General features: G+C 37.5%; 1 protein-coding gene and 1 long non-coding RNA gene across 23 annotated transcripts in view; both read right to left on the bottom strand.

Annotated features, from left to right (window-relative positions):
- CACNB2 (calcium voltage-gated channel auxiliary subunit beta 2) overlaps positions 1 to 21,783 on the bottom strand; it is a 220,394-nt gene that overhangs the window by 49,189 nt on the left and 149,422 nt on the right. The window lies entirely within an intron of this gene.
- On the bottom strand, positions 6,726 to 20,588 carry LOC146762143 (uncharacterized). Its single transcript, XR_014943088.1, has 2 exons — positions 20,508 to 20,588; positions 6,726 to 6,853 (listed from the first exon to the last, which is right to left on the bottom strand). It is a non-coding gene; the product is annotated as an uncharacterized LOC146762143 (long non-coding RNA).

Genomic DNA, 21,783 nt, shown 5'->3' with positions numbered 1-21,783 from the left:
TTATTTTATATCATCAACTGTTTATTTTATATCATCTGTTTAATTTATATCATCAACTGTTGGCTGAATCTGGTGATTGAGCTTTGTGCATGCAAGCCTGGCTCAACACCCTTTGCACAACAGTGCCACTTACCTGTAATGCAAAGAATTAGTGGACAGCAGCAAGTTCCCTTTTACTAAGGAAAAACTAAAGCCCTGCATACTTGTAAGCTTGAAACTGAACACTTCAAAAATTCTGTATCTTCTCTCTAGTATAAAAATTACATAAAAAACATGGCTTTACTCCAAGAAGATCTGCAGGCCTCTCTGAATTGCTGGTAATCAACCAGAAGGTTGCAAACGGCCACAATTGCATAATTCAAGTGCATAAATGGATTCTGAGGGTGCAAGGAAGCAGATGGTAGAATTCTGTTTTTTTTTTTCTTATGTGTTTAATTTAAATGAATTTTATTAATAGCAATAGTGTATTTCCCAATGTACTTAAAGAAATTAAGAAACTGTAGTCAAGCTTAGAATTAGGATATTAATCCAGTCAATTTTTGTGAATAAAAACTGTTTATGATGGAATGGAGATACCACAAAATAAGAAAAAAGGAAGGCATTATTTAAATATATTTTAATCTTGTTTAACATTTGCATTTATTTTGGAAAAAAAAAAAGAAAAATATATTCACACCAGACATTTTAAATTCATTGATTGCTATCAAATGCAAGATTTTAAAGATTTCTAGGGACTACTGACTTGCCTCTAAAATGAATCCTTTTCTGTGCAATGGGAATAAAATCTACTTAAAATGAACAAATATAAATGCAACACTAACCTTATACAGCTTGTAATTTCTATAACTTTGATACATCACTAGTTTGAACTCTATAATATTCAATGTAAAATAACAGGTATTTAATATAGTCCACCATGAGGGTTTTACACAGATTGTGTACCTAGTAAAGCAGCATCTTTTCATTTCTTAAGGATTGAAGGCAACTAAATTATCTGTTTATACATCACTAAACAATTTACATACATTTCATGTTGTCACTTTGCAATGTCACCAGTATAAGATGTTAAATGAAATGGAATTCCACTAACAGAAACTGTGTTTTAATTAACACAACAGTTTTCTGATTACAATTTGCATAATCCAAACTTACATGAAGGGAAAAGATTTTCTGGAAAAGAAAGATGTTGTATGGCATAATCACAGAATCACAGAATTATCAAGGTTGGAAAAGACCTAGAAGATCATCTAGTCCAACCATTACCAATACTTCCCAGCTAAATCATATTCATCAACACCACATCCAAACATTTCTTGAACACTCCCATGGTCGGTGACTCCACCACCTCTCTGGGCAGTGCATTCCAATGCCTGACTACCCTTTCCGAGAAGTAATACTTCCTAATGTCCAGCCTGAATCTCCCCTGACACAGCTTAAAAGCATTCCCTCTGGTTCTATCACTAATTACACGAGAGAAGAGGCCAACCCCCAGCTCACTACAACCTCCCTTCAGGAAGTTATAGAGAGCTATAAGGTCTCCCCTGAGCCTCCTCTTCTCCAGGCTGAAATAATGAATGTGTTGGACCCCATTGAAGGCTCAGAATGCAGTATGAGCCCACTTGAAGCCTTTGATTTAGACATAAAATGGAAAAAAAGTAAAAGAAAAAAGGCAGCAACAAAAGAAATGGAAGAGATACTATTTGTCAACAAGCTTGGAGGAAGAAGGGATTGATGAGGATTTCATTTGAACAATAACATATATATGTAATTTTAACGTCTTAACAGCATACTTAAACTATGTACACATTAACTGAGAGTGGAACTGACTAAAAACATTAAAGGGGGAAAAAAAGAAGTAACAGTTCTCTGGAAACGAAGAAACTCACCAACAGTGAAGAAAGAATGATAACAAGGGAACAAATGCAATGATCTCCGGGAAAGCAGATATTAATATACTTCCAGTATATTCTCAAGTATAACATCTTCCCGTGGGAAGCAGTTCTCAGGGAAAAAAATTAGTTCAAGAAAGTGACAGGTCCTCAGTGAAATAATATTAAGGGCAGAAGCACAAACTAACCTATATGGAAAGCCAGCAAGTACATAACCTGAAATTTAGGAAAGATGCTAGAGGGAAAACTAACATGAATATAAAAGAAGCAACAAACAAGATTTAAAAAAAAAAAAAAAAAAAAAAAGCAAAAAATTACATACAGTCAGTTGGGAATACTGAAACATTTTTCTTCCTCCTCGTTAAGTGTGTTACTAGTGAAAAGAAGAGAAGTTCTCACTCAAAGGAGAAAGACTAAAACTCTGTGTTCCCGACAAAGCAGAAAGGCAGTGTATTTCTGGTTCAGTCTTCAATTTTTAACAAGTTCTCTACTCCTGCATATTTAATGATGAAAAAAGGAAAAAAAGAAAAAAAAGAAAGAAAAAAAAAAAGAATTAAAACTAAGGGTAGAGAAGGAAAAGCACAGATATACAGAGGTTTAATAGAAGTCAAGCTTCAGTGTATGATGCTTGGGCAATTTTTGAGCCACAGGGTAGGGAAAAAGGGCCACCTTGCATATTCAAGAGCAGCCTGGCCAACTTTAGTTGAAAAAAAATCTTATGCAGAGAAAGCTGGAAGATAATATAGAAAACATCTGTAACAAACTACGTCACAGTGAGGATTCTCTCTCTGCTGGTCTAAGTGGAGCACTGAACTTTGCTCCCCTGTTTCAGTAAGCAAGCTCTAAAAGTGCTTAAGAAGGAGGCTGCTCGATGGATTGGAAAAGCTGATGATAGGTGGCTATCAAACATGGAAAATGGCTTCATTGATTTTCTCCAGCTTTCTGTCCTTCGTTCATTTCTAGTCAGAATTTCCATTAACTGTTTGGATGACAGGATGCAGAATATCCTTCTTAAATTTACCAATGATAACATCCCAGTAAAAACAAATAAAACAAAAAGCAGAAGGGACAAGAATTTGTAACTGTTTTAGCCGTTACCAGTTCCAAAATACAGAACTGATCTTAACAACATAATCTAAGGACGGGATCACAACTAGAAGTCAGGGTCAGACATGTGAAAGGCAGTGCCCTTCGATGGATGAACATCAAAGAACACAGCCTAAAAGGCATAAGAACTTTCTTCTATTTGAGTCGAGAAGGGTAAGGACATTGATCAGCTTGCCTGGGGTACTGTGCTGCAACAGCGTATGAAGAGCAGAAGTGGTTTGGCCAGAAACAGCTATGGTGTTCAGACTTGTAACAAACAGCAGGGAACTTATTTATTTTCTAATTGCCAGAGGTTTTAAGAATGAGTTACGCAAATACACATCAGGAACTATTCAGGTACAACTCACCAGGAGTTTATGTAAACAGGTATCTGTAAACCAAAACTACCATACCAATAAAGATTACTCTAAAAACCAGGCAGTAGGAAGTTAATAGTCACAAAACACCCCAGCTTTCTCCATATTGCTACTTTTTGCTGAGTCAAACACATGCTGAACTTTACAGAGTTATGACCAAAGCTAATCTCTTGCGTATCTCATACTCTTGTTTTATTGGAGTAGAGATAACAGAGGTATCACTAGCGATTCTGTAGTGATTTTTTAGTTATTTATTTTCATGCTAGTCTCCACAGCAAACAGACAGATTCTGTATGCATAGACTGGGTTGGTTAAGCTTCTATTTCTGGCAGTCAACAATCTTCTTGCGTTTATTATGTGGTATCTAAGTGCTATACTCAAAAATTCATAAAAGTATTCATATGCAGTTTGCAATAGCAATACACAGGCACAGAGAGAAGCCTAAATAATGTAAGACCCAAAGTGACAAAAGGGAAGAATTTATTCTTGAATCCCAAAAGAGACAAGATGGGGTTTATAACAAGCCAGAAAGTTACTGACTTCTTGGGCAGAAAATAATCCTTACAGAAAAAAAAACAATCCTACATAGGGACAAGTCATCTTTCTTATTTCAAGTTTTCTTGGTTCCTTGGAGTTCACTGCTCTAGTTTTAAGCACTTAAGGAAGTTCTAAACAGATCTCAGGATGGGTCTCTGGAGGGTTAAAATGATGAGGAAGGGCCTGGAGCATCTCCCTTTTGCAGAAAGGCTGAGAGATCTGGAACTGTTCAGCCTGGAGAAGACTGGGAGGGGATTTCCTTAATGCTTGTAAACATATAAAGGGCAAATGTAAAGCAGACGGGGGCAGGCTTTTTTCAGTGGCAACCAGTGAAAGGACGAGGTGCAATGGCTAAAAACTGGAAGAGTGACAGAGCACTGGAAAAACTTGCCCAGAAAGTTTGCATGACTGTGTCCTGGTGTCTGCTTGTCCTACCATCCACACACCATGATTCCTCCACTCAGTAGGTTTCCAAGCTTTTGCACAAACTTACTAGATAAAAGTGTCTGCTAAGCAAGTTCCCCTACGTTTTGAAAAAGCCTAAAATAGTGCTAACCAATGCACAAATGTCAGCTGCATTTTGCAATCAATCAAAAATTGAAGTAATAGAAAAAGAAAGTTAAACTCTAGTGCTGGATAACTCTGTTTTGATGGTAGTTCATTAACAGTCTCAATAAAGAGAAACTCAGTATGAAAAAAAAATCTAGGGTCTACGAACTACATTTAGTATCCTAAACACAAATCAAATTAAGTATTAAATTCAATAAAAATACACATCAAGACATTCTGTGAAAAGGCTGCGTTTTTCTGGGCAACCTGTGAGGGCTTTTTTTCTGCCCTATTCTACAAGGGAATAGTGAAGAGCATGCCATCTTTCCCTGGCTAAATCTTGTTATATCAGATTTAAAACATCTTAGGAGAAGCTCAGAACTCAGAGTTTTTAAAAGCACCCAGTAGATCCTCCATCATAAGTTTTGTTTTCTTCCCAGAAAGAGAAAATCCCACCATCTGAAGGAAAAGACCTTGGAAGTTGTATCCTTCTCCAACAATGTTTAGCCTGGCTGAAGGCTGCAGAGACAAGCACCATCCCATGGGGCACAGGAGGGGGAAGGAAGAGAGGGAGGAGACTTCAAATCCTGGGAAAATGCTCCACAGGGTCGGGAGATTACTGCTGATCAGCCAACAAATTGATGCACTATTCCCAGAAGGAAGAAGCAAACAAAATAAAACTTTCACCCTTTCATTCATCAAAGTGGAGAACCAAAGAGTAATGGCAGCTAACTGGCTTCCACATTGCAAACACCCCAAAATTTCATTCCAATGAAGAGACAGAAAGATTAAAACAAATATTTTCACAGAAAGAATAGAGAATCTTTTCAAAGGTAGGGAAGAAAAGTAGTAAAAATAAGATGTGAAATAACTGTGCTATAGAATGTTTTTATTGTACTAGTCCAATTTATAACTAAGATTTGCTGATCTTAAGGTACAGATTTGCCTCAAATGATGCTTAGAAAATGAATTGGATTAGTGGCCAATGGGTTTAAATCTCTTTACTAGCAAATTAATTTTAGGTAAGAATAGTTCTACGTGATTCACATAAAAATAAATAAGAACAAAACAATAACTTTCCAGAAGTTATTCTATTCTCACAGAAAGTGAAAGAAATTACATCTATAACCTCCAGTTATAGATGAAGAAATACTGTCAGAGGGACACAAAAATATGATATATGACAAGAATAGTGATAGGACAAGGGGGGAATGGTTTTATACTGGGACATGGGAGGTTTAGGTTAGATATTAGGAGGAAGTTTTTCCACACAGAGTGTGGTGACACACTGGAACAGGTTGCCCAAGGGGGTTGTGGATGCCCCATCCCTGGAGGCATTCAAGGCCAGGCTGGATGTGGCTCTGGGCAGCCTGGTCTGGTGGTTGGTGACCCTGCATATAGTAGGGGGGGTTGAAACTCAATGATCACTGTGATCCTTTTTAACCCAGGCCATTCTATGATTCTATGAACATCCATAGACTAAGATCAAGTCAGACAGTTTTATTTTATTCTCCCTTTTCAGAATAACCAGATTAAAGAATGGGAGCATCTACCATGGTAAAATGCTACACAGATTTAAAAAGCCAACATAAGGAGGCTTATGTTGCTACCTGCAGATATTCAGGATTAACTAAACCTTCAAGTGCACAGTAGAAACTGTGAAATTACAGGTATTAAGATCTGTGATGTGCTCTAAATATAGGTAATTTAGGTCATAACCATAAGAGATACGAACAGTCCTCTGAGATAATCCTCATGTGACACTGGTATTACTTTAAAAGGAGTATTTCTGTAATAACTTTGATTAAATATAGAAATATGACAGCAGTGACTAAATCTAGGTGCTGCACAGCTCTTCTTTAGGGTCCTTCAGACAAATCTGACTGCAGTCACTGGACAAACAGCACTAAGATTTCTGACAAGAAAACTGATTTCCTTTGTGGTAAATTAAAGTTTACCATCAAAGCATTTGTACATTTTTAAGATGTTTTCCGAAATATTTTTGGAGGTATAAACTCACTTGAAAAAATGAAATTTCTCTATAGTTTGTTACTGAATGTCAGTAATCTCTTAGCATTTCATCTATTATCTTTGCCAGCACCATTAATTCCCTGAACCCTTGAACTCAGCAAGTTAGCAATGTGCTGGAGTATCTAAGACTGTCTAAGTTACTTGCTGCAGTTCAGATAACAAGAATTAAAATAAAAAAGAGCAGGAGACACACAGTGGGCTGCACACAGAGGGCAAAAGTTTTCAAGAGTGAAACAACAAGGAGCATTTACAGTTCTTTTCTTCCTCACTGATTTGTCATCACCAGCTATGCTTCTTAGACGTTCTTTGTGATTTCCTCCTCCACTCTCTCAGCAGGCACCTGCCACATCTTTCCCCTTTCTCAGCGGACTCTGTGAAGATGAACTGGACAAAATTCTGCCCTCAGATCTCTGTGCCATCATACCTGTCTGATATCTCTGCAAAGCTGCTTTTTTCAAGGGATCTCTGGAGAAAGTGGGAGAGGTGCCTTACTCAGCCTTACAGTTCAGTACATGAAATGTTGGTGTTCCTTGTGACAGGCCACTGGCCTTGTGTTAAATTAATAACACGGACCTGAGAATCTTATCTTGTCCTGCCTGGAAACACACTTTAGTTCCTAACAGAAATTATATAATGTCCAGGTAACCATTAGGCAATCTGCTTTACTTTTTTTTGCTTAGCTTTGTGCAATTGTGCTGCATAGTGCCTATTATATTTTTACAACCAATAGACAGTAATAACCAGGAATTATCCTGCACAGAACAAGCTGTCTATCATCCTGGAGCAAAAGGTAGCAGAGAGGATCACATGCACAGGGTAAAAACAGAGCCCTGAGTGCACTGATAGGGACCCATCCCGTGGTCTATGACTGGCCACCATCAAGGGAGTGTGGTCTTTGGGATAAAAAAGGGAGCAAAGAACAAATATCCAGCCTAAAAGACCACTTCTTGTTGTAGCGTGAAATTATATCACAATGAGGAAAGGAAAAGCTGCAAAGCATGCTGACTCATACAGGAGCAGCCACAATGGATTCTACCCTGAGGTAGAAGAACCCACCCAAAATCAACTCTGTACTTCTCCCGTCACAGCACTCTCCACTGATGACTCTGACCTTAATCTCAGCTGCTCCCATCAACATTAGGACCAAGAGATGAAGTGGGGAAAGGAAGGGATGTAGATTAATAAGTTCATATATGTGTGTGTGTGTATGTATATGTATATATTTAGAACATATATGAATATATGTTCTTTTCACTGCATACAATTTGAAACTATTGAGATCAGAGTAAAAGTAGCTATTTAATTACAAACTCTTGGCTTTACATACTAAATGCTTCCTTTTCTCCCCCATGAGTTTATGAGCTATAAAATGGTAATAATTCAACCAACCTATTCTGTGCCTGAGATGCAACACACAATTAAAAACTAGAGAAGATATTTGGCTAAAAACACTATTTCTGAAACAAACAAACAAACAAAAACCAACAAAAAAAAACAACAACAACAAAAAAAACAAAACACACATAAAACAAACAAAAACACATCCATGTCTAAAAGCAGCTGAAACAACAGGACTGCCTCCCAAGAGGTCACTTCCCCTGAATCAAGATGGTTTTTAGAAGCGAAAAGTAAAATCTAGCTCGCTTTTCATGCTGATTGCGAAAGAGAAAGTGCGACATTTTTTGTTTCCTCAAAAAAAGGCATGCTGTTAGTTAGCTACACCCAGCTCACCAAATGAACAGTGTTAACTGCAGTTTGGTTTTTATTTTTTCCTTGTATCATTCAAATTATTTGCTTTGAAGTTGTCAAAGCAGCACAAGACACAACTTTTTCAAATTGCACTTCTCACACCTTCATTCTCCTCATTTCAAGGTTCAGCACTCACAGATACATTACTTTTTATTTTTATGACTACATCTAATAAATAAGCTGAACCCAAAACTTCTTTGGTTTGTATAATTTTCTATTACACAGAGAAACGTAACTTGTAGAAATGTGGGATAAATACTGAACAAGTAGTAGTTTTTGAAAACAAATTACTAAACATGAAAATGAAGTGAATAATACAAGAATAAAACCAGTCATGTAAAGGTCTATTTAATTGTACTTGTTTTCTTCTATACATAGTTTGAAATACTGTATGCCTTTCCCAGTCATTTGTGACACTGCAAACTTTTCCTTGGTATCCAGAAATCTCAAAACAAGCAACATCAAAAATAAGAAAAACTTGTGACCTGGCCCTGCAAGATTATACATCAGGTTTCCAGTTGGATTTTTTCTCCTATGCATGTCCACTTATTTGGAACGGTCAAGAATAAGAGGAATCTTTTGGATAAGACTTTCAGTTTTACATTACTAAGAGCTGTATTTAGCTCTCTAAGGTACCAAATGTTCCTAAGCAGAGGAATAAAGAGTCACAGCCAGAATTCAACACGCAAATATTGTTGCTGTCTTTATCCTTTCCACATATAATGCTGAACACTAAATTTGGTGGGACTCTAATTTTACTATTTGAAAATTCTGTCTCAGCAGAGAGAACTACAAGTGAAAGTAAAAGTGTTCCCAATGCCCAAGCTACTGTCCACTATTATGTGAACTTAGAGGAAATGTTTCCTAGCTAGATTGAATGAAGGCAATAACTACCTTCCAATCCAACTACAGATTGGACACAAAAACATGAAATACACTTTGCAACTTTGCTTTGTCATGCTGAAAATATATATACACACACACACAGTGCACAGAGCAGTGAATTTTCCTTGCCCCATGATGAACATAAATGCAACAGAGATGACTAAGTTGGCAACAGCAAATTATTCCTGAAGCAACAGAAAACTAACCAAAACCCAACAGGAACATTGCAGATACATATATACAAATAAATAAATAAATAAATAAATAAACGAAAAAAAACACAAAAAGCAGAAATTCTAATGCCTACTGATCATAATCATTCCACAGAGGCAAATAATACGTGCTAAGGAAGATCTCAGTGGGATACAGGTACTGAAGGAAGATGTAAAAAAAGAACCTACTAAATTAAAATGAGCACATAAGGAAAGAACATGAGGAATGAAAGAGGCAGTGACCAATCCAAAGGCAGAGGCCAAAGTCTACTTCATGCACTTGTCTGCTCAGCATACAGAGCTCATGAGGCCTTACATGAGTCCTGGAAAACAAGGTTCCTGCCTCGAGAGGGAATCCAGACAAATGAAAAATGTTCTATTTGAGACATTTGCAGATTGCATTTACAGACTACTTTTCTGCCACTTATTTCATGTGGATTCTGCTTCTTTTTCACACAGGACATCACGGAGGTGGGATTTGCTAGTAAAAACATGGGAGCCACTTTTACAAGATTTCAGACTCAGTACTTTAATCAAAGGGTACATATACACAGACACACACAATTTTAGCTATGGAGATTGTGTGCATCCATCTTTTTGAAATATGAGCCATACATTGAGTATAATTACTTCTTGCAGGCTAAAAGTAGCCTTTGGGCAAAAAATATTCAGAACTTATTAAAAATGTTGACAACTTACAGCACTAAAGAAAATGGAATAAATGTCCCAGTTTATTAGAAGAATGAGAAAAAAAAAATAAAAATGAAAACCAACACAAAACCAGCAAGGAACTCAAAAGAAAATTATATTAAAAATAAATAATAATAATCCTTTTAGGAAGAAAATTTTAGAAAGATGTGGCACATTCCAAGACCCCTTTCTCACTGCTAGTGAAAATAAGGAAGTTCCTGCTCTGCCTTAAAGCAGCATAATAGAGCCATTGTGAATTTTACCCAAACTGACAACCAACACACAAACAAACAAAGAATGACCCCAGCCACTAGACACAAAGAGTAGATAAAGCATACTGCCTGCACAGTTGGTTTTGTTTCCACATCTGAGAAGCCAAATATTAACAATGAAAGGAATTTCTGCAAAGGAAATTATTTCCTCCCCCCTGTTTAAGCTTAAAATGAGGGCAGCTCTCCTTTTGCACATGCAGGAAGCAGCCAGAAGCCCTCCCTGCCACCACTGCATGGCTGCAGAGATGCGCCACCTGGTCAAGGAGAAAGGACGCAAGCTGTCAGGTACCTTAATGCACCCTATTGCCATGGCTTACATGGTGAAATTGAGGGTAAAGGCCAGGGAGAGAGGAACAAATAGTTTGTTTTGGAAAATTAGGACTAGCAAATTTATGCCCACATGAAAGTTAGCTGTTCCCTCTATAAAGTGCTTGCTCAAGAAATACAGAGCTAAGTGAGATGAGCAGCCCTGGATCAGAGGCATTGTATCAATCATTTGCAAAGTTGTGTAAAATGTACTTTCATAGGTACTCTGATAATGAAATTAAAGTAACTCTTACTTAGAATGTCCTTCATGCCACAATATAAGAGCATTCAAGTGTTTCAGCCAGTATTCTCTCTGAATTATGTCTTCATAGTCCCACACACTCTCTTCAGGTTCAGAACCACAATTTACAGCAATGGGGTTAACAGGATTGGAAAACTAACAAAACTTAAAACTATTTTTCCTCATTAAATTTAACTCTAACAGTTTTCAGTATTAATTTAACATGCAGTGACATAAACAAACATTTTTTTCCAGCAAGAGAGTGAGTCAACAGAACTCACCTATAGAAAAATATGATCCAAGGTTTATAGCATTAAGTAATTACAGTAGTCCAATAAAGAAAAGCAATAACCATGAATCAACTCTGCTTATGAACTTGTTTAAATAAAATTGATTTGAAATATGTTCTTTTGCACTGTCACACGTTAACTGGATGTTGATCTCCTGCCCTTCTGTTTATGCAGTTTGGTGATAAAAACAAATATACAGAAATTTCTGGCAGCCAACTAACAAGTAAACAAATGCTACGTTCAGTCAAGTGCAAGCTCATCTTCACTTGTATCTATCCCTCATATACATATATTACAATGTAATAAATGCATGTGTTGATAGACATTCCAACCTGATTGGAGTCAATTAAAAGACTGCTAAATCACAGAATCACTCGGGTTGGAAGGGACCTCAAGGAACATCAAGCTCCAACCCCCCACTGCAGGCAGGGCCACCAACCTCCATATCTAACATTAGAACAGGCTGCCCAGGGCCCCATCCAACCTGGCCTTGAACACATCCATGCATCCACAACCTCTCTGGGCAATCCTATCTGCTGACTTCAACTAGGCTAAATGGAATAACTAATCTCAAGTTCGAGTACAGAATGTATATTATAATATATGCATTCAATATTAAACAAAATATATGAAGAAAACCAGTTTTGAGTAATATACAGCCTCCCCATCTCACAACTTCAAGGATAGCAGAAGTGACTTAGAGGTCACTTAATACAAGATTTTTTTTCCAGGTTCTAGAAGATCAATAAAATATACTTTTTTCCTATTTGTCTGAATGCAACCCTGATATTGAATAATAAGAATAATTTATGTGTTAATAAATGAAACTATTAAGTTTGTGTGGTAGTGGTGGAGTCCATCCATAGAATCCTCCTTCTAATTATGCTGAAACTGGCTTTAAGTGTCACTGTGGGTTCTAAGCACCACCCATTGGCTGCAGCTGGATTTCAGTACACCAGTGAGCACAAGCTTTTAGTCAGGCTGTTAAACCTTAGGGCTACTGGTCAGGGAGTAGAAGCGACTTGAATCTTTTCTACCTCCAAAAGCAGACTTCAGAGGCTCTGAAAGCTTCTGTTGGTCACCCCAGGTTGGGAGATGCTGAGGAAATGCATGCTGGGCCTCAGAAAGGAATAAAAGATGAAAAAGACATCAGAAATATCTGCAGAACGTGCAATGAATAACTGAGCTTTTACCTGTTTTACCTCCCAGAACGAAACAAGTTTTTGCAAGGACTGACTATGCGCAGTGAACAAGTATCTGCTGTAAATACAGACAACATCAAATTGAAGAATTTACAGTAGGGGCAACTGAACAAAAACTATAGCACAATGTATGTGAACCAACAGCCATACAGACAGGTTTGCCTGCTCTGAAAAATTCAGACAAAGCAACTGTATAAAGAAAATATTTGCAAAGAGTGAGCAAGACAACTGATAATGCCTTATACTACAAAGGCATTTTATGCAACAGAGATATGACAGAGGCAGTGACTAGTTTCCCATAATCACTCTTACTGTGTTTTCACTTCTTGTCATTATCTTTTTGATGAAGGTCACCAAAAATTAGTATATATATTTCAGACAGCCTGACTGGAGACAGCTGATATTTAAAGGAATGCTTGGCAGTAGCCAAAAGTAGCACAGAAAGAGACTGAGCTTCAAGAGAGTTCTGCAGCACCATTGACCCCACACTCAGCACTCTCTTTCATAGGATAAACAGTGACTGAAGCATTATAACAGAGCTGCTTATTGCTAAAATACAGTGTTTCATACCCATCATTTGGCATTTTGCAGATATTTAGAGAAGCCTTACTCTCCACACATGAAACTTCTTTGGGTGTTATTCAACTGACTGCTAAATTTGACAGTGTTATGCAAGAACATGTGCGTCCCCCACCTCTGCAAAAGGTTTTTTTCCTGTGCATATTTGATACTGATTTCACAGAGGACCCAGCATTTGTTAAAGCTGTTACCACCCTTAATATAGCTAAAGCAACACACAGCAGCTATTCAGCTGCTAAAAGGCATCATCCACTTAATTTGCTGATCCTCAACAGTTTAATTTCCTTGTACTGCATTAAAGATCTTGTACCTTGTGTAGAATATGACGAAACAAAGTCACAAGAAATACAGAGTGCACTGAAATGTTAATCAAAAAGTAACTGAAAATTTCTTTAGCTGAGGAAAAATAACACGATAATGAGAATTTAAAGAGTACACTTTCAAGGTTTAGAAAGTTTTTCACTTATTGCAGAATTCTACAAAAATGTTTCTCGACTCTCTTTAAATGACTGTGTGACCACAATGCTGAATTAGATTTATATTCTTTGAACAAGATTAATTTGCGTTCTTAAATCTTGAATAGCTGCTTAATTTACTAGTTAAATTCAAATCGTATGTTCTGAACTGCACCAACGCGTTATATTCTATTCCTGTTCAATGTTATTCCACTGAAAAAGAACATCAACAGATTTCAGTAATTTGATAAGACACACCTCCCCCTTTTATCTCCTCCAAACTTTTAGCTTGTTAGAAAATGTGTCAAATAACTTAAAGAAAGAATGAACGTCGGGACACTGAAAGTAGACAACTTGTTTCTATAAGCACACTAAATGGATAATGCTCTATTTTAATGCAAGTGTAATGCTGTTTTTTTTTTCTTCTCTCTTTTTTATTTATTTTTTTAATTAAAAGATAGAAGAAATAAGCAAGGGAGACAAATTGATGAGTTTACTACGAAGAGAGTCCAGCCTACTTCTCCCATATTTCAGATAAACACTAACATTTTTCTTAGCCATCAGTGTGAAGAGGGCTCAGCAAACTGATCTTTCTCCAGCTGTACAAATGTTTATCACTTAACTTATTTTGCTTCTACTTAAAGCATTCAAAACAAAAATACTTATTTCAATGAGAAAGAAAAGATTTGTTTGTGTATTTTGTCATGGAGGCTCTTGAGTTAGTTCCCATTTACAGAAAATCATGAAAAGAAGTGAGTTTATTTAATGAAAATCAAGATTCAGAATAGCATTTTTACAACACCTAGAGCTCAATGCTATGGTTATAAGACAGGTAAACAATATAACTACACAATACCATAGCAATAGTGTCACTGAACTTTATGAGTGCCTAAATGATTCATCTTCCTAAACAATATACTTGTTGCAGCATCTCAGAGAAAATGATATGAAGCTTGAATTTACTTTGCTATGAATACATGCTCATGAGATGGGACAGTATCAGAAGGGCATTAATTGTTTATCACTTTTGAGAAAGAGAACTTTTCAATGTCCCCAAATAATGTCTACTACTAAATACTCAGAAAAACTTTTGAGAATAAGAGACAGTTACGGCATATTTAACAGCTTTTTATCTCTGCAATTCCAGGCTCTTATAAAGGAGTTTGCCTTAGTAGGCATGGTTTATTACATCTAATATTTTTTTTTCTTTCTGATAAAAGAACACTGTTGAGAGAGCTTCAAGTCAGGATTAATACATACTGGGAGAATCTGTGGGAAGTCATGTACAAGGACAGCTATTAACTGTGCCTAGAATTAATGATCATGGCTTCAAGAACCTAATCATGAATAAAACACAGAAAAAAATATCAGTCTCTCTGCAGTGACATGAAAGCTGTGTGTAGAATGTAATGGATGTTTTATCTTCCAACTGCTGAATCATACTTGTCTGGGTTTCTGCCTTCAGCAGTAGAAGAGTGCAAGATCTTACTCCAGACAGAAAAAGATAAAGGATTTCTAGATGAAAAACATACACTTCAATCTTGCGGTCTCGAGCTTTCAGTCTCCACCAAACCCCCATATCACAGCACACTACTGCCTATAAGGTAGCACCACAGTCCACTGACCATCACTGTTGTCTACTGACAAAGATAAGAAATAATTAGTGAAACAATTAACAGAAAAGCTACAGATGAAAGTTTCTTGAACAAATATTTTGGATTCAAAGCCAATGTCACTAAACACACTGTCAGAGATACACAGCATCTTGGTTTCAGTTGGGACAGAATTGTTTTCTTCAGATGTCTGGTATGATGCTATGTTTGGTTCTAGGAGAAAAATAGTGTGGATAACACACCAATGCTCATAGTTGCCTGTTAAGCAGAGAGAGCCAAGGCAATTTGCAGAAAAGGGCTCAAATAGCTAGAAGGGAATAGAATTAGGATGGCTGACTTAAAACAGCCAAAAGGATATTCCGTACCATGACATCAGCTGGAAGGAGTTTTGAAGCAGGTGGGAATTCTTCTGGCTCTAAGGGCTTAACATCATTTTTCTCCTAGAACCAAAACACAGCATCATACCAGACATGTGAAGAAAACAATTCTGTCCCAACTGAAACTGAGACACACAGCACAGTGTGGAGTGCAAAATAAAACTGAGTATCTCAAGCCTGAACAGTACTCAAGACTGTCAATGCTCAACTCCCTGCACTTCCTTTTTCCTACCATGTTTTCAACTGAATCGCAGAACAAGGACGTAAGAATCAGTCTCCTTTTTATCTATTTCTTTCCAAACCCATTTCACCCTGTTTGCCTTCTCCCTGCCCTCAGGCCTGCATCTTAATCACAAGCTTTCCAGAGAAATTAAAACTTGCCCTGAAGATTTCACTCAGCACTGAGCCTAATGCCAAGATGAGCTATTGCTCTGGAAGACTGAATAGCAAAGAAACTATGTTATGCTGATCTGGCAATTTTAGATTCAGAAGAGTTTAAAAGTAGAGGAGGGGAATCTTTTCCTCCAAGTTCACACCTACACAATGGACAGCTCCTCAGCATTGCTCTTGGAATGTACTGAACTTGTTCATCAGGTCCTCAGACATCCCAGTCCCCAGGTCACTCCCACCAGAGCTGGGAGAGGCACTGGGCACACTCTTCATCCTCCTGTTGGGACGCCAAATATCATGGCCTCATTCCTGCAGCTGACAGCTTGAACAACAGGAAATACAGTACAAGGCAAGAAGCAGCCACATATATTCAAGTCCACTGAGCATACCACATCATCCACAGTGCCTGGATTGTCAGGAAACACCAGGGGAGAAAATAAAGTATGCACTTTCATGCATGAGTCACTCAGCTGTCTGCAAGAAAGAGAGTAAGGAGACAAAACAACAAAATAAATAAATAAAACCCAAACAACCCAACTATGCTAAATGTTTTAAGTTTCCTTACAGCACTTCTGGGATGGCTAATTTCAACTGTAATTTGACTATTATCTAACGTCAGAAATGTATCTCCCTCTTCAATTACTGCTATTTATTACTGATGATTACTAAAAGCAACGTATACAGCTGTCTCAGGATGGCCAGTACTCAGCATTTCTTCTAATTTTTATTTCAGTCAGGAAGCAACTCTCTCATGACAAACAGAGGTGACCTAAAGATAGCAGAACAAGTTCTTTCTGCTCATCTATTTCATTTCAAGTGAACTATAAGAAGCCAACAACATTTTAAAACTCAATTTTCAAATAATTGGTTGAATGGATGGAGTCAAAAAACAGCAAGTGCATCTCTTCTCTTACTTCAACATTCTGACATCTCTAGTCAAAATAATCAAAGCAGCTGCAGTTTGAGCCTTCATCTTCCCTTTCAAGATATGTTTTTTCTCCCTTCAGTCACTGAAACAAGGACAGTTTGCAGATAAATAGCACAAGAAGATTTGCAGCATTAAACCCCAAACATGGTGGATCCCCACTTTCCATAACTGTCAAATGCAGATCTGTTCAAAATACTGAGAACAAGGTTGAAGTTTTCAAACTGTTCTTTGAATTCCAAATATAATATAAAACAAAACACACTGAAAATAAGTATCTGATAAGATTTCCAAAATAAAAGACAGTAAAAGAAAGTAAAAGACAGTCTTGTTGATACATATTTTAGTCATATATTTGTCACCAGTGTACTATTGCATTTTTCCAGGAATAAAAAAAGAACAGTTTTTGCTCACGTAAGACAAAAGGGTTTAAGATGTTAGCAGAGAATTAGAATTTTCAAGAGTTAGAAAGAAGAAAGAAGGGAGTTTCATTTCTAAGAATCATAAACTAAAGAGAAATTCACATTTTCATGACAACTCCTGGTGGCAACCGAAAGGACAAATATAATATGACAATTTCATGATGATAGAATTGCCCAAATATAGACAGGTTGTAAACCACAGAGTACAGATAGATACATTAAACAAGAGGAAAAATGGGAGAAACTATAGGATTCTCTCCAGCAATAGCAGCAACATCTAAGTTGTTCGCACAGCTGAAATCCGATTTAAAGCTAGGTAGCCTTTGCTTATGTGATGCTATCAATAAACTTTGACTTAAATAAATAAATAAATAAGTAATCCTGTGTGAAATAACAACCATCACCTTCATTTAGCAAGGAGGAGAAGGCTATTTGAAAATAAAATGCAACAAGTGATATTTCAGTGGTCACTATCAGCTAAAGCTAGAGAATATCACCCATTTGTTTAAGATTTCATATCGGATTAATTAAAAGTATTGATTGCCAGGTGCTTTTGAAATTCCAGAGGAAAATGTCAGCTTGGGTTAGAGGTACAAAGAAAAGGTTCTGTGGTTTCCATAGACCCCACAGGCAAATTTAAGGGGAAGTTCATGCAACAGTGTTGTTTTTGCTCTAGTGCATGCCCTGGTTTAACACAGCAAATAGGAAAAAAAGACACCAGAAAAAACAACAAACCTTCACTGGTGCCCTCTCTGAATCTTAAAATGTTTTTAATGCATTTCTGCCATATGAATAATGCAGAAATCATACACTGTTCATAGTTCAAGCTGCGTTTTTCCACTTTAAACATTCATAACATGAGAACACAGAGTATTCCTGAGTAAACTCAGGTATCACCAGTTTACTTTGGGGTTTTGGTTTCTTGGCTTTATACAGTCAATGACTAGTTTCTGTGAGTAAGGTTTCCTAAGGAAACATTTTTTTATTAGCACTGATGTCAGTCTACATTTGTACTGTACAACCACCTTCTTGCATAACAACACACATCACTCAGGTGTCATATCTAACAGCAATTAGTTCCTGAAGTATCTGGAAAACACCCACTTAGGTACAACAGGAGAGAATACAGGCTAGATGGGACAACGGAATTGCTTTCTCCAAGCTGCTGCATCACATCAGGCCCAGTGGTGCCAGCTGGGACTCCTCTGCATGGTGACCCATTGCTGGCTGTGCTTATTCCACCTCACATCAGCTTCCATAAATCCCATGGAAGCTTTGATCACAGCTTTACTTAGTTTTCCAATAAACACTTTTACTTCCTCAGAAGGCCAGCCCTTAGTATAACAGTTTCCTTGTGTATAAAATAAATACTTTACATAGTATTGTAGAACATAAATAGCAAGTTCAAGTCACCAATTCAGTTTACGTAACACATGCAAACATACATGTGGCAGACAATTTAAAACTTATACTTTGCTGAACCCAAGAAAAACTAAGAGACCTAATGCTTCTACAAGCTCCTACTAGTAATGCCTATCTTGAGCACATTTCACACAAATATAATTTAGAAAAATAAAAGATTTCTGAAAACAGAAAGTACAAAAAGAAATCTCCAAGCAGATTCTACATTAAACTGGAATTGAAGTGTGAGATGTACGTCAAGCATTTAAAATAAAGAGATGAAAATTAATTACTTCAGGGACAACTTACATGTCACATTAATAAAGAAAACAACAAAACAAACATGCACAAAAGTCACCTTTACATTAAAGTGACTACAAACAATTTAGTAACTTTCAGAAATTGCTTTCTGAAATCAGATTTGTCTTCAAAGTAAAAATACATATGTTAACCCTTTAAAAGAGCCCATGGCACTGAGATGGCTGGACCAACTGCTGAGAAAAGTCATGTTCTGCATTATGGCATGTTATCTCAGATGGTGGAAACAGTAAATCAGACTCTAATGTAAACCTCAAGAAAGTTAACAAACTGGGTAACATATACCTTAACTGGAAATTAGTTTGCTTAGAACCACCAGCAACACCTAACTACATCTGTATCAGCCAAAGTGCTCAACTTTATGCCAGCCTGAACAACATCAAAATGTGTTTCTTAATTCCTCCTTCCCCACACTCCATCACACACATTCCCCCTCCACTAGTCACAAAGAGCATCCCCAAATCCACCCCTCACCCTCTCCTGTGACTCCCACAACCTGCACAGCCTTTGCTGACCCCCACAGCAGCACCTGGCCCAACACCAGGGCTTACAGATCACAGCTGCTTGTGGCACACTGAGGGTTGGCTGGGCTGAGCATCCATACTCAGCAGCTCACCTCAGCAGCCACAGGTAGGAGGCAGCAAGTGCTTATCACCACCTACAACCTGCAAGAAACAGGAGCATCACCCTTCGGGAACCTCCGCAATGACAGCCATGCAGCAATGCTGACAGGTAGCAGATGGTGTCTGCCACAGAATCCAGAGGGAGATTCAGGAGGAAGCAAATGTCCGGATGAGGATTTGAGATGTCTGCAGGTGTTTGTACCTGCAACACTAACACTGGTTAAAATATTTCTACTAAAGAGCTGGTTCAGTTTTGCATTCAAGAAGAAACATTTGTATGTCTGCCTTTTCTAATCTCTGGATTTTCCCCACATAATTCTGTTTCTCAGAGACAGTATCTCTTTCTGTAGATTATTTGAAGACCATCAGAATACTGAAGGCTCTTTCTCTTAAGTTAGGCATCTAAATACAGGCTGCGTTAATTTCCCTCCCAGAATTTTTTCCCCCATTCAGTTCCATATAGTAAAAAGGAAAGGATACTCATGAAACAGATTTGATCATTCTAATCCCTATGAATGGGAGCTTACATTTTTCTGGGACTGTACTGCTTTTGGTGCACTTGATTTCATGTAACATGAGACACCACTGGAAGAAACAATTCCAGTCCCCAAACAATGCAGCTAGAGAGAATGGATAAAATGTTCAGGGACACAACCCCCATTATGACAGACACTAACTTAGAACAAGCATATACACTAAAGCAGAAGAATAAATATATGTTATCATGAATACAGACAAAAATAAAACTGCAGTTCCCAGACAGAAGTGTAAAGCAGTGCTATATGCCCCAGTGTTACAATCCTAAGAAAAGGCAGAAGAAATAAATGAAGGAAATGAAGAAAGGAGTATCTGCAGCCCAATTCGAGCAGATCCAGCACTGCAGAACTTGCCCTCAGCTAAGCAACAACCAGATTTGCAACTGTGCTTTTAGATCAACAACTCATTTGTTCCCAGCTAGACCACTGTGCCAGCACCCATGTAATCCCAGCAACTCTGATATGCAACATTAGCTATCTAAATGATAACAGGCAATGAAGTATTCTAAAACAAAAGGGCAAATGAGAAGAAATCAATGAAAAAAATCTTACCATACACAACAGCTGACACAAAGCTCTACCCTATGTTCCTATGGCTTTGAAAGCTGTTCAGCACCACCGCACTCTTGCAACAGAGAATGGAAAGGGTCTCTGTGATGCAACATGCTGACATAATAAAGGGACATACATCAAAATGATGGGCACTTCTCGCCTGCCAGAAGTGCTACCACGGCTTAAATAGACATACCTTAACAAGCTTTGCAGCTGCCTGCTAGCAGTGTGGGGTCATTCAGGGGCTGTGAAACCTGTCTGAGAGTGAATAAATACTTAAATAACTAGTCTTGGCATGCTGCACTGGATAATTACATCTGACAATCTTTTCCATGCCTTCAGCCTTGCAGGGATATGTAGGTCTTATCCTAACCTACTAGATATTTCAAAGGAGCAGTCTCCAGTCCATACATGGGGCAACACATTACACTTAAAAAATTGCCCTATTACTCACAGTCACAAGCCATCACCACTACAACAGCAGACATCAAAAAGCAGCACATATCAGCTTAAATCATTGCTCTGTATTTTTGCTTAAGAGCTAGACAAGGGATGGCCATCAAAATTTTAGGTTCATAGTCCTAGTGTAAAAAAGATAAATTTAAGTTTTAAATCAGGATTATAGATACTTGAAGTTTCAATAAACTCATAAAAGAATGTTGACAGAAGAGTGGTAGGTGGCTTGCAAACAAAGAAAAGCTGAGAGGAACTGAAATTTCCTATTCTGGACACAATTACTGACTTCTGAAAGGCCACAATCTGACTTTGAGAGCCATTTAAGAAGTATCAGGAGCAAAGGATGTTGAGAACATTCCTTAACAAAGCACAGAGAGTATCAGGCTGTCCCTTGGTTTCAAGTGAGAAACAGAGCATGGTTTATTAGCTGGTATATTAGCTAGGCATTGTATAAGAGATTACCAAAATCAATTACTTTATTTGCTAAATTGCTGCAAATACATTATAGAAGAGCTCTAGAATCATAAAAGAAATATATATATATAAAATAACAATAAATCTAAAAATATGAAAAGACCAAAAAAGAACAAAATTGCTTTAGCTGTGAGATTTACAGCTTACCTGAATAACTGCATCTCAGACAAAAAACAATGCATTGGAGAAAGCTCAAATATGCTGTAATGTATTTGATTTCACTGGCATGCAAAGGGCCAAAAAAACCCAACCAAACAACAACTAGCCCACAAGACCAAAGCCACCTTTCTTATACATAAACATTAGTTTCTTTAGCGCTGCATTTTAAGATCTCACATTCATACGT

This window comes from Coturnix japonica, chromosome 2, assembly GCF_054131305.1.
Source record: "Coturnix japonica strain WE chromosome 2, WE-NBRP24, whole genome shotgun sequence".
Classification (NCBI taxonomy): domain Eukaryota; kingdom Metazoa; phylum Chordata; class Aves; order Galliformes; family Phasianidae; genus Coturnix; species Coturnix japonica.
The sequence above is the reverse complement of the archived record's forward strand: the minus strand, read 5'-3'. Positions and strand labels throughout refer to the sequence as shown.